The sequence below is a fragment of the Pezoporus flaviventris genome, unplaced genomic scaffold (assembly GCF_033815535.1).
Source record: "Pezoporus flaviventris isolate CSIRO_AGI_PZ_B2104156 unplaced genomic scaffold, CSIRO_AGI_Pfla_v1 ptg000002l, whole genome shotgun sequence".
Taxonomy (NCBI): domain Eukaryota; kingdom Metazoa; phylum Chordata; class Aves; order Psittaciformes; family Psittacidae; genus Pezoporus; species Pezoporus flaviventris.
Genome location: NW_026892550.1, coordinates 35822386 through 35835941, shown reverse-complemented (window position 1 = coordinate 35835941; position 13556 = coordinate 35822386).

The window sequence follows — 13556 nt, the reverse complement described above, 5'->3', positions numbered from 1 at the left end:
GCTTAGGATAGAAAAAACATGAACTGTAAGAATTTTTACAGACCCATCTTGCAAATACAGATGTTTATGCTGTGAGGAGATCCGTGACCATATACGTGCAAACAAATAGGTGGGCATAATTTTCAGACCTGGGAATGCAAAATATTCTGTGGTAGATGTGTATGAAGGCATATATCCACATACTCAGAAATGCCTGGGTAGACCTCTCCATATGTTTGGTATTTATTTAGCTTGACTGGTGGCTATCTGCATTCTCTTATCTGTAATGGTTTGATTTTAATAACCACTGAAGTATTCCTGAAATCTTAAACATGCTTACAGTGTGAAAAAAATCTCGGAATGAAATTTCTTAATACTACACAGAGATCCATCAGTGCATGCTCCCAGCTTCTGTCCTGGGAAAGTGGGGATGGCTGAGTCATTGGAGAGGTGGCTCTGTCTTCTGGCTGGGAACAGTCCAGGAGAGAGCAATCCCCATGTGAACAGAAGATTATTGAATGAAAGGTGCAAGTGGCAGCCTTAGATAGCAGAGTGTGGTGAGACATGGCAGATACATGACAGCTGGGGTGGCAAAGTGCTGAACTAATACAAAACCCTTCAAGGTGAGTCTACTTTCCCCAAACAGAAGATGTCAAAACATAGCATGTAATCCCAACTACAACCAAACTCCCATGTATGAGATTTCCCATATAACTGCATTTTTCTGGGTATGTACTATGATTGCCCTTGAATGCTGGTACATAAAGGAATGTATAAACACCTTCGGAATTTGACAATTCAATAACTGAAATATCAATTACAGATCTGGAAGGGGTAAACTCTCTTGTTGCCCCCTCCCTTCACAATTCTTAGCATGAACTAAGGCACTTCTTGATCAAAAACTTTCCTGTGGAAGATGAAGGAGACTCATCCTGAGGATATGAAGGGAACAACTGGCTACAGGTCTCCATAAAAAGAGACACTTCAACTTAGGTGATGGGAAGAGCATGTGGAAGGACTTAACAGTATGGGCATTTGTATGGGCATTTTGGGTAACGATTCACCAATAGCTTTCCTGGTACTACTGGGAGAGCTGCCACACATAGAAAGACTCAGTGTAGGACAACAAACTTACATAGTACAGAAATGTCTGACTGAAATGGGGGAGCAGAACACAAGTATTCAGGAGCATCGCATACTATATGTTCAGCCCATCTTTTTTTGAATATTCAAGCACCTGTTTTCTACATTTTTTTTGGCCAGGAGTTTTTTGTCTTGGCATGCTTTTCCTACAGATGTATAACCATACGTACAAGAAAAGGAGTGTAAAGAACAGCCAAACAATTAAATTAGTTTTAGTACCATCTGTAACCATTATGAGTAAAGTTCATAAAACACCAGAAGGACTGATATTTAACACTTATGCAAACTCGGATGTAAGTGGAAAATTATGGTCAGCTGTCCGATATTAGTGCAGTAACACAGAGTTTACCTGGTTTTTATTTTCACTTTCTGGCTGTGAAGTGTATCTTGCAGATATCAAGTGGAGGAAACCTGTGTTTAAGATCCTGCTTTGCTTTTCTTAGTGTTTGAACATCCTGCATGTAAAAGGAATGCCAGTGTTGATGCAGCAAGTGTATATAGTATGCACTTAACATATATGTAAATGATTAAATTAGAGTCATAGTTTTAAAGTAGGCACAAGTTTTGTCACTTTATACTGTAGGTTTACTGGTTTCAGCCTACATGAAATTATATTTGAATATTTGCTTATTGGCGTTCTTGAAATCTAGAGTGATTTTAGGCTTGGACTCACTGTGAGTAAATCTCTGGGAGGACTCATAGATGGAAGAATTGCTGATCAGTAAGATTAACAGCAACAATAGACTGAGACTGCAAGTATATTTTAATTATATTTTATACTTACCTTGCATGTTTCAACTTATCTCTGTTCTTTGTATTTGTGAAAGGAGGCTGTCCAGGAACTGGGAGATATTCACTCGCACCCTGTGAATGAAACTGGTCTGAAAACTCATAAAGTCTGATGGGTTTGTGTAGCTCCTAAAGCCTCCAACCCTGTAAAGCACATTTTTAATGAATTTGCTGGATCCAGCAGGTTGTGTTCATTTAGAAGAGGAGAAATCCACTAAACCACTGTAACACCAACAATTCAATTTGATTTACTTAATAGGAAATGAGAGTTTTGACAAATAGGTGTTGAATTTTTTTTTTATTTAATTTTTTTTTTTTTTAAGAAACATAAAACCTACCTTTCCACATGGCTTTTAGGGTCCTTCTAAATGGTGCAGCTCTTTTTCAGAATTAGGGACAAGATGCAAGAGGCTTATTTGTTTATTTGCAATCCAAAGAGTTTGAAATGATAGAAGTTGTGGCTCTGCTTGGGAAATTTCTCTTTTTCCTTTTTTGTAGCTTCCACAGTTCTACATTGCACTTGCAAAGAAACTTCTCTTGAGCCATTTATAACTCTTTTTCCTTTAACTTGAGCCTGTGAAAAAAACCAAACCCACTTGAAGACAAAGAATTGACTTGCCAGCTGAAGAGATGATAGTTTTCTTTTTCCCTCCATGAAGAAAAAGATGTTTCACATTAAACTTTCTTTATATGAACGTTAACATCTATAAACAGATATTAGTGTCCTTTACGCAGCTCTCTAGCTGGATGCCTGAATTAGAGATGTAAATCTCTTGAAAATATGTATCAAGCCCTAATTTTTCAATTAGCTTTTCAGGAGAATTTAATCTAGCAGACATGATAACAGGTCTTAATCTGGTCTCATAACAGCTGCACAGTACATTCGTACTTGACAGTACTGGAGGTAACTCCTCATTTTTGCCAGAGATAGACTGGAATCAAGCCCCATATTTTAAAAATCGATTTGTTAAAATTGATCACCCTAGATAAAACCAGCCTGAACTGAATCAGTACTTCTCACCCTTAGAAGTCTGGTAAAACTGCAGCTGTAAAGTGTTACTGATGAGTGCACACACACATAATTGTATTTGATGCATGTTATGAATGACAGAAGTGAGAAAAAACACTCCTTACTTTTCAGTTTTTAATGAGGTCTGATGTAATGTAGGGTTTTTTTCTTACTGCTGTTAAAGATCTGTGAATATCGTCTTTGGCAAGCATGCTACTTCAGGCAGGAGCCTGCAGTACAAACTGGAGAAGTATGGCATCAGGCTTTCACCAGAGAATTAAAGGCACAGTATTAAGTGCCTAAGTAATAAATATGTATTGTCTTTAATAGGAAGGTACATCACTCAAGATATCCTTTCAGTACATTTGAAGAAAATACTCTTTGCAGTTGAAGAAATGCATATTATAACATTTGTAATATCACAGCTATTGACTAGAAATTGAAACAGTGAATGCAGAACAGAGCAGCAAATGCTTTGGGGAAATTAATCAGAACACCATTAAACAGAAGTATTAAATCATAAACAACTTACAAGTCAAAATTTTCATAGCTGAAAAATTTTCCTTTGCGAAATGCTGACCTGACAGTTTGACAAGTTTAATAGAAAAATATAGGTTTCGCTGGCTCTTTGTAAAAACTTAGGAAAATGGTTTCATTTGTAAAACCCAAAACCTTTACAAGCTATTTTATCTTATTAAAAACCTTTAGATTCCTTTTGTTCTAATTTTTCCTCAGGTTTTCAAATTCATACAAATCCACAGATTAGAATTCTAGTCTGTTACTAAGGCGACTACTAATAAAATGGATTCATTAGTTCCTTAATTTTGCCACAGAGTTTTTATCCCTTCATTGACCAATTTTATTTAGGTGGTCTCCCAGAGCTGTGTCTTTTCCAGCTTGTCATTATCAAACCAGCAAAAGGACCAGAAAGCTGAACTGCTGCAGCTCAGTGTGTGATCTTAATGTGTCTGCAAACAACAAGAAGAGAAGCACAGTTTTCTCCAGAGTACTATTTGGTGTTGAAATGATTTAGGTCTGGAAAATCAATCTGGTCATCCTTCTGGACAATTTCTGAAACAAATATTTAGCAAGATTTATAGTGTTGTACATATGCAGGCCAAAGGATTCCACTGGAAAGCAGATTTTTGCAATACCATATAATCGACTACTCAATAAGATGTTTTATTGTTCTGTTTTTGTTTTTTTTTTGTTTTTTTTTGTTTTCCTGGGTAGTAAATACAATTCTGCAACATGTTTTAGGGCCATATAAATATAACGAATCATTCAGCTTTTCATTTCTTCTGTAACTAGATGATTTTATATTATCCTGTTTATAGAATAGATACGAAAACACTGGAGGCCTTTAGATGAAAGCAAACAAACAAAAACCTAAATGAAACACCTCCCCTTACATGCACTTTAATTACTGAAATTTCATTTTCAGCTTAGTCATTTGAACCCATTAAAGTGTAGACTTTTCAGAAATGCCTAAATAACATAAGTTCTAGTGAAACCTTAGCACATAAATATAATGTGAAAACAGGGTGTAAGAATGAAAATCATTAAGGTTGTTTTTAACATAATAAGGCTATTTGCTTGTTAATCATTCTGTTAGTTTATTCCAACCACATAGTCTAGGAATATTGTTGCACAGCATATCCCCTGACACACTTTGTGCAAGCACAGAGCAGAACCATCACTGGAAAACCTTAACACTTATGCATGAGATGAGAGAAAAGATACATGCAGACATGTGCAGCCAGGACAGCCAGGCCATCAATGCTGGTTAGCATGGCCCATGCTAGTGGACTGTCAGTGCACCTGTATCCAGAGTTATCTGGAGTTTCCAGTCAAGAATGTATCTGGAGACTCTTACAGGGAAATCCTGCCAGGTTTCTGTGTGTAAGGCAAGGTGATATTATTTTTAAACCACAAACCTAGGACACCTTGCAGCAACATCTTTTATGGCTGTGAAATATTCAGGTGCTCTCGTTCAGCTTCCTCTGTGGGCATGGGGGATGTCCCATGCATCGGAGCTAGTTTTGAAAGCCCTGAAAGCTATCCTTATCCCTGTTGAGGCCATCCCTCCCTTTCCCTTCAAGGACAAACTGCAGCATGACACTAAGACTCCTCCACTGCCCCTGACTGTGATGCTAAAGCCTTGTTGCCTCACAAGTGATGGTCCACCTCAGGAGCAATCTCAGATTAGGCTGAAACATGGGTTTATAATGTTCATTGGCAATCTGACAGGGAGAAAGGAGTGCAAACACTACCTGGGCAGTGTTGTAAGCAAGTAGCTACAAGTAGCTTTTCTATTAATTTATAGAAAACTTTTCATGTTTTCTATACACTACAAACTGGAAAGTTCTCAGAATTTCAAAGGTAAAAGTGAACGGGAGACAGTCCTGGCAAAATTAATATGTACTTGCATCCAGACACCAGATGACTTCTCCATTCTTTCTACTTTGGCAACAGCAGTGAAGTCAGTCAGGGGCCAAGATACAAGTCTTTTGACAGTATACAGAAGAGACATGAAAATGTCTGCTATAGTTATAGCAGGCCAAAAATTAGTTTTGAAGTCAGAGACATTAGCAATTTCATCTGATCAACAAGCATCTGGTTAGAGCAAGCTGCATCAAAGCAGGTTTATTCTTCCTGCTCTAAGCCTAGTGCTTTAATTTTAAGAAAATAAGATTAAACAAAGAAAGGGAAGAGATGCAAAATTTCTTTGAAAAAACACTGGGCTTTATACATATAAATTCTTGAAACTTTTGTTAACCACAGAAGAGACCAAATGATTTTTGTGTCTTTTTATAACTTAGAATCACTCCTCAGTCTAAGTATGGTGTGAATAAAAAGTGAACCCCAGTTTTGAATAAGCTATTTTTTGTTTTCATGGAACATTTTCTTGTTACTGTCTCATATGAGAAAAGGCCAAAAGGTCTTTTTAGTTAATCTTATTGATGTTTTTATCAACACCTTTCTATGATCTCTTAATGACATGAAGAATCTTGCCAGTTCTTCATATGAGAGTTTTCCTGCAAACATCAATACCTGTTAATGAACCCATTCTAATTCTTCAATATCCTTTAAAAGTGTTGTGAGCAGTACTGCACAGATACCTGCTGAATACCATAACTGTAAGTGTTATCTTAGAAAAGTCCGCGTTCTTTTCTAACCCATTATGTATCTATCCAAGCAGTGTTTACCCTTTTGGCCACATTGGCTCAGCTGGAACATCTTTTACACAATACCATCCTTTCCTGTTTTAATTATGAAGAGCTGATAATCCTAAAATGTGGAAGAATCAGCTGAATTTTTCACCTCACAGTCAATAGAAAAGTATTTCCTAGGTTCTATCCTCATCTTTTGGCAATTGATTGCAGAATTAACCAAAGGTAATGAGAAAATCTTTGAGCAAGAAAATCTACTTATTCTTATTGGAATAGTAACAATTTGGAAATTTTCTTTGATCCATCTCTGTCTTAGAGCACTCAACATCTGCCTATCTCCCTGTAGCTGGTTATAAACAAAGCAATACATCTTCTTGATGTTTTTTCTTGATTATCGTGACCAACCATATTTTTTTCTGTAATTATTTCATCAAAAGTACAACTGAAGGTGAATAAATTGAGTCTTGATTTTTGATAACGATAGTTATTCTCCTCCAGCATGTATCTGAGACATAAATTTGTCTTTGTCACCCAGAGAAACTCTGGAGATTCACTGGAGAGATTCACTGGACCTGTTTGTCAAACACTTCTATTACTTCCTACTCAGCTGCATCTGTTTCTCCTGATCTACATCCACAAATTGCTCTGGGGCAAGTCTTCACCAGTTGAACCTTTCTGTTTGGAAGTACTATGCTTATCCAACATTTTTGTCAACTTAAATATCCCTAGCTGGTGCATGGAAATAGAACAAGCTGTTGTTAATTTTTATACTAATTGTGTTATTAAATTTCTCTTGTTTACCTGTCAATTTTGAAAGCAGATTTTTGCCTTTCTATGGTGAAATGGTATTATTCTGTTACATTGATTTCTGTTCTGCCTCTGTTTCTCTTTTTTTTGCTACTTTTCCTGAATTAATGCAACAATTGACTGAAGGCAAGAAATCAAGTCTACAGGTTTTCCTTTGCCATTCTGTTTCTACCAATAATAATTTTTCATTTTTTTTTCTGCTTTCAGTATTGTTTATTTTCAGTTACACCCTTCAGTAGGTTACAGCCTAGTGACTGGATAGCTTAACACTGAGTAATGCTGCTCAACTACAGTGCAAATATACATTGTCCTCTTTTGTAAAATTGACATGGCCACATGGGTGCAGAACTATTTGTATAAGCGCAAGTTACACTAGAAGACGTTAAAATACATTCTGAAGATGTAAAAAGAGATATAAATTCAGGCTCTTTTACAACAGAGTGCATGAGCAGGCGCTTAATTTTAAGTCAATGATTTTTAAGTGTGTGCTTCTCCTCTAGTGCTATCAGAACCTCAGTAGTGTTTTGTTGCGATCGACAGCTAATTTTCAGAGATTAAGTTTTCTGAGGTCATCAGAAGCTGCATATGGTCAGAGGGTATTGAGACAGAAAAACTGAGTACCACTAAGTGGAGAGGATCAGTTTGCTTTACTAGCCATGGCTGAGGAATGCCAGAATTTGAGAAAATAGGTTTGCTTTTTCCTTGGAATACTCTTCTGAAAATGATATAACTAATTCATGCTGACAGCAGACAAGTAACCTAACTTGGAGTTGAACTTCAGTGTCATACATACATATTGCTATATTCTATAGATTGTTTTTAAAGTGCTTATAGTAGGAGAGCTGAAAAGCAAAACCATGCACATAGATTGCAGCAGTTGGTCAGAAAGTAATCATGTGATTGGTAATTTTCCAGGGAGACCTGAAGAGGGCAAGTTGCATTTATGTGATCTAAATCCACTGGTCACATTCAGGGGGGATTAACATCTGTTAAAAGTATTATGTTTATCATGCAGGTGTTTCAATATTTGTATTTATTACGTGTTGCAGTAACAGTCTCTGAGAAAACATTCATACAACAATCTGGTTGTTTTATTGTCTGAATCTGTCAGGACAGTCATTTTGTTACTCCAACATTGTGATCCCCTTGCAAGCTGTAAACTATTTAATGAAGTGAGTATATGGAGAAAGATGACAGACTTTCAAACTTTTGGAAGACAGTTTTACATCAGAGACATTAGTTTTTGCACTTGGGATTGTTTCTAATACATGTATGGCAAAAATGTTGAATTAGATTGAACATTTCCAGAATTCCAAAGTATTCCCCTGTGCAGTTCTATATTTGACATTGCTTTCATTTTATCAATAAACAATGCATTTAGATTCCAATATTAACAGAAATAAATATTCCATGAAGTACCTCATAGAAATTGTAATTATATATCACTTTGAAGAGCTTGCTTCATGTGTCTATAATGCTTTTATTGCTCAAAATTAACTGCAGATAGAGTGACTTGTAGGAAAACTGTTGCCTGGTTTTTCTTTCTAAAGATAAAATTTAAAAGCTAAACATCTGCTGATTTGCACTGCAGTGTAACGTGACACTGCCAGTACCACAGACAAAACAGCTATGCTAAAAATGTTAAGGCTGCAAATCAAGTGCTCCAAAGCATGAGGAAATACAACAATTTAGGTCACCTGTGTGATCTTAATTTGGCTCCCTTGAATGATTACATTATGATTCAGTCTTTATTATAGTATCATGGATGTTTTTGTTCACAAGACTTCTTGAATATGATCCAACTCTTACTGGAGCTAATGGACATATTTTCATTGATTTCAGTGAATTTCAGGCTGGGTTCCAAATGGCAGTTTTTTTTTCTCTTATTTAACCCATATTTCTTGAAATAACATAGGTGAATATAACGACAAAGTTTATCTTGTAAATAAGACAAGATCCTTGTCTTGAGCAGTTTGCAAAGGCCCTGTTCATATGATGAACAGGAGGTGATTGGCTCTCTATGTCTAAATGGATCACTATTTTGCTTTGATTAATCCACAAAAATGTGAGTTTATTTTTACATGGAGTTCATTGCTGTACCAAAAAGAAACAAACAAAAAAGAAAAAATAGACACTAAGGTAGGTTTTTTTTTATTTTTTATTTTTTTTTTAGGAAATAATTTGTACCAAGGACAAAGACAACACAGTTCAGACTTAAAAGAGTGCACAGTGGTGATAGTTTATGGAAAAGGTAGGGAGCAGAGCTGACGGAACAGGTTATTTTTTTTCTTTTAGCATTTGCAGACCAATAGATTATACAAATTATAATGATTACTGTAGAAAGATAATTTTCAATAATAAATGTCTAGCAAAAAATGGTAGTTAGGAGGGGTAAGATCAGTCATGAAGTGCAGAGTTACTGTGAAAGACTGAGATGGGATGAGTTGTACCAGCCAACTTGTCCTTATATTGGTCCTAAACTTGGCCAGGCATTAGCTGCAGTTATATGACTCAAATTATTAGAAAAAAGCACAGCTTCCAGGAACAAGCTTCCCTTTCCCCCTCCCACCTTGATGTACACTGAGAACTAAGATGATCTAGTGTATTGCCATCTTTCCACAACACATTCCCTCATATGCTTTTTCAGATGGTTTGTATCTATTTCTGTTGTGGCCTTCAGAAAAGCAGGATTGCACCCAATTTATTTTCTATTTTCCATTGGCAATTTAAACTTACTGCATGTCCTCTTTCAGTAGAACTGATCATTGATGTGTTCTAACAATATCAACAGCAGCAGTATTCGTTGTTTTAACATTTTCATTTATTGATCTTGCTGTGAAAAGAATATGACTGAAATGTTTATATGTACTATGTACATATAATTTTATTCTTTCTTTTGGCCTTCTGAATTAATAACATCTGTTGCCACTGATGGAAAATATCCTCTGGGTCACAGAGGAATTGCAGTCACATGTTGCCGCTGGAACAGCCTGTGTGAATCAGCAGTAAGATAGACTCATCACTCTGCACCTAACAGATATAACACCAAAATGGAGCCAAGACATTCCTGTCCAAAGTGGGAGGTAACGGTCTACCCTCTAGCTTGAAAAGAGAAGCCTCAAACCATTTTCTGAGGGCTTGCAGCCTAACAGGCAGAACTTACTTAGTCTGATCCAATGCAAGTTTCACATTTTCATCAGAGTTTTACCTTGCTTTTTTAATATAAGGAATAGAGAGGTCCATAAGCTAACTGTAAGAACAACAACAAGTTCAAGATTATAGAGTGCACAACATGAGAGGTCCCTGAGTCCTTGTGTTCTTTAATTATGAAGAATGGCTTTGGAATACTTTTCAGCAGTTTTCATTTGTGTCAGGTCTAAAATTTCAAAGACCTATAGAATATCACACATTATCAGTGTGATACATTGTATCAATGTCATTACCTGAGGAGGCTGCAGGAAGTAATGAGCAAAATATTACCCTTCACCATACAGATGCAGGAGAATTAAAAATAAAATTCTGGTTTGCAAAGGGGGCAAAATTTCTTCACTTTTGAAAAAATGATCCTGGATCTGTCATATCCAGAATATCCAGAATTACAGTCTCGAGTACCAAATAAGTAATGCAGTCTCTTACTCAAAGTAGTGCTATTCTAAGTATAGTAAGCATTGATCTTGAGGCACACTAAAGGTTAAGTTAGCAATCAGGTGTTTTGTTTTATGTTTGTCTAGTGTCTAGCACTCACAACTGAAGCGGGTGGCCAGGTCACCTACTCAGGTAAGCCCCGCATGCTTCTCTAACCTTCTTAGTCAGATCACTAGTAGAAACATAATAAATATATATCATTTTGGTTGTTTTTCTTTTTTTTTACAAGAACTATGATGAAAAGGTGTGTTGAGGGAAGTCTATGGCAGACTGGATCTTTGAGTCTTACATCTACAGTGAAGACAACTTTTTGTGCAAACTAGCTCATATAGATCACAGACGACCAATAAGAGGAAATAGAGTTTTTTTTAATATATATGCAAGATTTGATTTATAAAAAGTCTCTATGTGCAAAGCTTTACATGTGCTATATTAGTTAACAAAATCAGTAAATATTATTGTCTCGAAAAATTCCAATGAATGATTTATCTAGTGTCTTCCAGCCCTATATGTGCAGCAACTCTATCTGTGCCATTTGGATGCACTTGTGTAAATAGATTTCTTCATTTCACTTGCTATATATAATAATTTTTAGTTAACTCTGTAATTAGTTTTTTTTTTTTTTATATTCTTCATGTATCTCTCTTTCTATCTTTCTGCTGTATTTACCTCAAATGCAACCACTCTGGGTAAAGAAACTCCAGAATGTATAAAATAAAACTTAAAAAAAAATCCTGAATTTTATTAAGCCAAATTGTTACATTAGATTCTGTAAGTCACAATACCTTACTTTTTGCAATATCATTTATATTGCAGAGAAAGAAAGGCTCTAAGAATATAAATATCCAATTCTTGAGTCTCTGAGTCAATGTGGCAAAGCTAGCTTGTATCCCATGACTGTTTGGCCTTGGTTCTTTGCATACTTGCACTGATTTGCCCTTGCTATTATCTATTGAGCCATATAATAGCAACATACTTTGCATGGTAGTAAATTATCACAAATGGAGAGATGCAATGTATGGTTAAAAATAATGCCCATGTTTTGCACAGCTGTAGAGTTTTAATTGAAAAGCTTAGGCAGCTCTTCAGAAAGTCACAGCATCTGATATGTAAAGTGCTATCTACCTTTGTTTTCAGTGGGAGTTGAGCACATACAGTCCTCCAGAGAACTGACACCTACAGAGGATATTCTACAAGTCAAGTAACTGACATATGATAGTATGGTTCATCCAATAAGGAATGGATTGTTTAAAACAGACAAAGTGGAGTGAGTAACTAGCTATCAGAGACAGTTTTGACATAGAGCCATAAAGTGGGAAGCGGCATGCCATTTTAGCAGGCATTAATGCAGCAGACAGACCTTCCTAATGATCTATAAATAAAACAGAAAAAATGTCTTCCTGGCTGAAGTGAATTATTGTTGCCATTAAAGATGATAGCACGACATGGGAGGAAAGGTAATGCTACTTCTTTAAAATGGAGTATTCCTCCCTCACACTCGTTATTAACTTCGACTAGAAACTGGAGTAACACAAACACAACCTTCTTCTGTCCAGGTTTGACATTACATCCACACAAAAGGAAAAGATAGATTTTTTTTTCCCCTGAAAAAATCCAGGCAGCCCTTGTAATACTTGCAGTTGCTTTTTCCCCAACGCCAGCTGTAAATAGGAAAACTCGCCTACAAATATCCACCTGTAATGTTGCATGCTTTCTAGTAGGAACTGAGGTTCCAGTGTATTGGGAGCACCAGAGACAAGAAGTTTCTATAATTTATTAATCTTAAACAGCCAAATGACTGGCTGTTTGCTTTCTTGTTTTGGCTTAAAAATACATTTTTTTTAAGTCATCTCAGCTGAAATAAGGAATTTAATGATATTATCACAGGTTAAGTCACGAGGTATCTAGCATGTTCTCCTGCTGAAATCAGGGTTATCCAAGAGACCAGACCAGGTTACTCTGGGTTTATCCAGTTGGGCCTCAAAAAAACCCTTCAAGTACAGACATTGCACAAGTTCTGTGGGAAACCTGTTCCAAAACACAGCTGCTTATGGCCAGTGTGGGGTTTTGGATATGAGACAGAAATAATGTCTGTGCCTTCCCTATTGCTAAGCAGTAGGATCAGGTTGTTAGGAACAAATAGATCTATGATGCTGAGGATGGCAAGTTTTTGAAAGCCTGTTCAATTAGAATTTTCATCTAAATAAGTCTTTGTATGGGGCCACAATAATTTCTTTTGGTATCAGGGTGTGCTAGGACTCTATGCTTCTACTAACTTTCAACTCACTTTGCATGTCATAAGAACAGTTGCTGAAATCTCTAGAACATGTAGAATAACCATGTGTTGCACTGCCTGCACTCATGCTTGTGAAGCACCATGGCTTGATCATGCATGGTAGAGAGAAAATTGGGGTGAATCTACTTTTGTTGACACTTTTTTGTTGTTAGCCTTCATTCAAGCACTATGAAACCTACTGAAAACATTCTCTCTACTCCAGCCCTATCTGTCCCCTGTGTTTCTTTTCTCCCTGCTCGTTTCTAAAGAGCATATTTGCAGTTTAGGGATAGAGAAAAGGGAAGGGTGCTTGGTGGGTTTATGATACATGGACTCTCTACTCCAAATCCCTCTCTTAGGACTTGGATTCAGAAACAGATTTTGTTTACATACTGTCAGTTATAGGCCAGAAACTCACACAAAGCAAAGATTTTTGTTTTATTTACTGGGTTAACATTCCCTTCAGGACTTCAAAAACTTAAATAATAAGCCTTTCTCTCTCTCTCGAGGTGTTTCAAAGGTGCCACTACATGATGTTGTGGGTACCAGCAGGTGCACCCCCAGGCACCAGCTGGTGTCCTCTGCTGGCTACATTCTCCTGGTTCATTATGTCACGCAGTTGCTGAGTTTTCTGCCAGGTATACGACAGCTGTGTTGCTTGTCTAGTTTGAAAAAAACCTGCTTTCACAGTATTTATGCATGTACATTATTCTCTTAATTGTAATAAAACACAGAA